The following is a 5,342-nucleotide window of genomic DNA, read 5'->3' as shown; positions in this document are numbered from 1 at the left end:
AAAATCTCTCCTACGTTTCCTACACACACTCTCTCAATTTGCCGTCCATTCTCCCATTTTCCCAATTTTTCCCTTCCTTATCTTTTTATTGTATTTTCTCTGTTACCTTCAATTTCTTTTCTTTCCTTGCTGTCAACATGATTTCCAATAGTTATTCTTACGATTTCAACCCTTTTTCATTTCTTTTGTTGTTTTAGTCTCTAATTTTTTTGATTTGGTGTGTGGGATTTGGAGTTCCATAGTCGTGGTAAGTGTCGCGTAAGTGTAGTGTTCATTTTCCTTAATATTATTGTTAAGAAAGATGTTCTTGAGAAATTTTATTCGAGAAGGTTTTGTGGGTGTTGAGTGTGTTTTGGTGTTCTTTTATGGGAATATGTTGGGGAAGATCGTGAGGCACCTAACTCTTTTCCGGTGAGTAAAGTGTATTAGGAATCGGTTCCTCTCTAGGTAAGGGTTGAATATCTTAGCAATTGTGGCCGTATTGTTAATTTAGGTTTGATGTGCGATTGTTAATCGATATGGTTTTGTGGTGTTTTAGGGTTTGAAAGTGTGTCGTAACTTCACGTTTCAGAATAAACCAAGTGTGTAACAATAATCTCAAAAAAACAACGAACGGCGTGAAGCTAAAAAATTCCCTATCGACACCACATGATTGTGTGCTAGATCATGTGAGCCACACGAGTTGGATTAAATGGGTTGTATGGGTCACACGAGCGTGTGTTAGGCTGTGTTCTGTAAAATTTAGTTAGGGTCGTCTTCGAAGTTCAATTCAAGGTTAGCCACTTCGTAGGTTCCGTAATGTGTTATGTATGACTTATAGATATGAAATATGATATTCAACTTCCATTAGTGCAGTTTCTGAAAGCATGACAAAATGTTCTGATATGTATAGCATGTATGATATATATGCATATGTTATCCGATTAGTGTTTCCATGTGCATTGGGGTAGGATAGTGATATGATGGAGCAAGTATTGACAGTTTAATGATTTGCCTTATCTGTTGGTTTTAAACTACATATATGTTTTGGTGTCTTAACCACAATTATCTTATTTTGGCAAATTACCACACTATATCTGGCAGCTTGACTGCACTATTCTGAAAAGTAACATTCACTCACTTATAGGTGTCTGGGGTTGGATGGGTATTATTATCCTTATTGATGTGTAGGGGTGGACGAAGATGATTTATAGTGGATGGGGGTAGGGTCTGTATCTGTATCAGTATTTATATATGTATCTATGTCTAGAGGTGCATCTGTATTCATATCTATTACTGTATCTGTATCTTTGCTGTTTGTATGGGTTGAGTTACACACACTGAGCTTATTAGCTCACACTGAGCTTGTTAGCTCACACTTTACTTTTACCCTCTCAGGTAATCAACAAACCTAGGAATGGATGGCTTGCAGGAGTTTGGGTTGGATTCTTTGAAATAAAATGGTTATTAAAAGACTTTGTGGTTATCATGGACTTTTCGGACTTTTTGGGCTGTAAATTATTTTAGGACTTTTTCTCCTTTATTTATTTGCTTTAACGAATTTACAACTGCTATATTTCTAAATAGCAAAATTATTTCTTTTACAAACTAAGCCACAGTTTAATATTTTATAACTTAGAGGATTTTCGCTACAAAACAAGTGATCACTCAAGTGATTTTCTGTAATAAAATAAATAGTTTTAGTAAGTATTTCCCAAAAAATTGGAAAGCGACTTAACAACATTAACATTGTTCTATTACACGATTTCAAATTAAAATTTGGTTTTAAAACAAACTTATGTAATTCCTCAAATTAAAGATTCAGCCATAAAACGAACTTCAAGATTGAATTTCTTGACCAAATTACAAATATGCTCCAAATTGAATCACTTATAACCATCTTTAAGATTCAAGACTGCACTCAAAATGAGAAGCTCTGTCACTTGTTTACTAAATATGTTGTTCAACTCTTGCAATTGTTGATCTATGGTAACTATAAATATTTCTACTCGATAATGATGTGCCATTGTCATAGTCTTCTTTTGTCTTCCTTGTTGCCGTAAAGATTTAAGTACATCAAAATAAGGAGTGTCTATGTCTGGAATCACAATGCCATACCACTCACAAAATTCTTTCCCATTTTGCAATAAACTCTCCCAACCATCATTTCTTAAATTCTAAATGAAATTTTTTATAGTGGAAGCCAAGTGCATAATATTTACAATATCTATCCTCCATACTCAAGATCAATTCTGACCTCTTCCCTTCCATTCTCTTTTAAATTTGGCCAAAGTGGGGGAAATTGCAGGTGGCGCCCTAACTTTGATAAAATTGCAATAACGCCCTCAATTTTAGAAAAATTACAATGAAACCCTAAAAGTTTGTAAAGCTAAAAAAATCACCCTAGTCCAATCCTAACTAGAATTTATCTCTTATCCTTCTTCAAAATTTAAATAGAATTAAAATTTCATCACCTTTTTTTGTCTTAATTTGAATTCAATTTGATTTGTAATAATAATATTTAATATTAAAATTTTAATTTATATATATAATTTTAATTATTATTCTATGCTTTCTATAAATTAATTATTAACCCCTCTAATTTTAATTGTAACTGAAATTTATTTTTTACGAGTTAACTTTAAATTTTAAGCTTCGATAATAATATGCATAAATTTATGATGAAAAATTTAATTTTTTTAACTTAACATAAATGTGAATTGCCATGTGGATGATAGGCCAACAATTAAAATTTTTTTTAATTTAAAAAAAATTCAAAAAATATTATATTTTTTAATTTTAAAAAAAATTAATTAATTGCATATGGATATACTCGTGAACTATTATTCTTTTTTTAAAAAATACTAACAGATAAGCGTATATTACCAAAAAAAATTTAATAGTTAATAGTTAAATGTAAAGGGATAGAATTTGATAGATTTTTTTGAGCCGGCTTCTAAGAAAAAAATATGTTATTAGTGTTTAATATTGAACTAACTGTAGAAGTTAGGTTAAATTAAACTGAATAAAATATAATGTACCCAACAATTTGATTTGTAATAATATTATTTAACATTAACATTTTGATTTATATATAAAATATTTTTTATTATTTTATACTTTTTATAAATTATTTTTGAAAAAAAATCATTAACGCCTCTAAATAATGTACCCAACAAGTTGGGGTGTATCCTTAATCAATGACGTGACCATCTTCTCTGTGTATAACTTTGGTCAAGGCAAAACCAAGCTATGAATTTGTTGGACACGAAACGACCAAATCTGAACCACTGTGTTTGGCTTCACACTATCCCTGTTGTTCTTCAACACTTTACTGTAATATCCATTTATGATATATGACAAGCCCAATTACACAGTCTGAGTGTTGATTAACTTGGTTCTGATACCACTAAATATAACACCCTAAATTTGACCTAGACGACAAAGCTAAGTTTAAAATGTCACGATATTTATCTAGAACACAATTATACCTAAAGCGAGCCTTTTGCTATCATAAAGTTATAAACATCCAATATCCCAAACATAGTTAAATCTCAGTGGTTAATAAAACAGTACAGAATTAAAACATAAGTTCACACACACATATAAGTCCAATAGACGACTGAGTCCCACATCCGTCGGCCGTTTAATTCTGTGAATTCCCTGAAATACATACGAATAGTTAGAGTGTTGCAGTATAGAATGGAACATAATTCAACTATACTATGTCTCAAAACTTTGAAAATCTTGTGTATCCAAATACAATTTGTTATCATCATTTACATGATAACCTAAACAAATTCAGATGCAAAAATGTCCAGAATGCAGTAGAATAGTTATAGACGCACATAATCCACAACACATTAGCAGATACAAATATTATGATGATACAGATACATATGCAATTTCTTAGTCCAACCGTTATGTAACACCCCCGTACCCGAGACCATCGCCGGAGTCGAGCACGAAGTGTTACTAAACTTAATTCATCAATTAAACAACTTAAACAACTTATTACCAACCATGCATGACAACCAAGCATATGCACATCACCAATATCAAACATAACATAAATAACTAGATTTATAAGTCAGAATCATTAGCTCACTAAAGACCAATATATTTAGCCAAATTATAATAGCACATGTTATAAAATTAGGTCCCTATACATGCCACTCACTTGATAATTCTAGCATATGTGTTTATACTGTCAAGGTGTTGGCTTGATAGTGTGATGCTGCCTCCGACTGTCTCCAACCCTGAGCTAACCTGACAACACTAAAAGAAATGAAAAGGAGGGGGTAAGCTTTATGCTTAGTAAGCTCACATGAAATAATAATAAGCAATTTACTAACATGCTTCCCACAATAAAACTAACTCATTTGTACATTTACACATGTTCTGGTTAAGCTATTTTCTTGAGTAATAGTCACTAAATCATTTATATTTAGAGCTACAGAACTCCAAATTAATATCTGTAAATTTTCCCAAAAACTAGACTCATATATCGTTCTACCATAAAATTTTCAGAATTTTTGGTCTAGCCAATAAGTACAGTTTATTATTCAAAGTCTCCCCTATTTTGCTGTTTAACAGCTTCGACCTTTCTTCACTAAAATTTATTTATCTCATAGTACAAAACTCAGATGATGTTCTCGTTTGTTTTTATTAAAATTAGACTCATCCAAGATTCTAGGCATATAAATTATACCCAAAAATTATTTTTATATAATTTTTAAAAATTTTTCCAAGTCAGAACAGGGGATCTGGAATTCATTCAGACACTGTCTCACAAGAATTCAAATATCACATAATATGGAATTCTTTTGCTTCCCCTATTTCTTTATGTGAAAATAGACTCAATAAAATTTAATTACATATTTTATTTGAAATTTAATTCAACTTCCACAATTTTTGGTAAATTTTCAAATTCATGCACTGCTGCTGTCCAACACTGTTTTACTACTAAAGTTCACTTTTGCACAATTTCACATAATCCATTCCATTTTACCGAGGTTCGCTCAAATATCGAGCATATTGCTCATAAATTTAATTAAACATATACTTGCACTTGTTCATCACATAATCACTTTCACATTTATTTTCACTTAATCAATTTCCCGTTGAACTCATCGAAATAATAACAGATACACAATTGCCTGCACATTTTCTCATTTCCACACTTGTAGCCGAAGCTATCTGGTACCCATAGTAGCCTGCACTTAGTACTACACACGTGACCTAACCATCTGATACACGTAGTAGCCTGCACTTAGTACTACACACGTGATCGAAGTTATCAGGTACGCATAGTAGCCTGCACTTAGTACTACACACGTGATCGAAGTTATCAGGTACGCATA

At 31.7% G+C, this 5,342-nt stretch overlaps 1 long non-coding RNA gene across 1 annotated transcript; it reads right to left on the bottom strand.

Moving 5' to 3' along the window:
- Window positions 1-3,427: 3,427 nt before the first annotated feature.
- On the bottom strand, window positions 3,428-4,257 carry LOC121232303 (uncharacterized). The gene is made up of 2 exons (XR_005930693.1): window positions 4,160-4,257; window positions 3,428-3,642 (listed from the first exon to the last, which is right to left on the bottom strand). It is a non-coding gene; the product is annotated as an uncharacterized lncRNA (long non-coding RNA).
- Between the last annotated feature and the right edge of the window lie 1,085 nt (window positions 4,258-5,342).

The sequence above is a fragment of the Gossypium hirsutum genome, chromosome A07 (assembly GCF_007990345.1).
Source record: "Gossypium hirsutum isolate 1008001.06 chromosome A07, Gossypium_hirsutum_v2.1, whole genome shotgun sequence".
NCBI classification, from domain to species: Eukaryota; Viridiplantae; Streptophyta; class Magnoliopsida; order Malvales; family Malvaceae; genus Gossypium; species Gossypium hirsutum.
The sequence above is the reverse complement of the archived record's forward strand: the minus strand, read 5'-3'. Positions and strand labels throughout refer to the sequence as shown.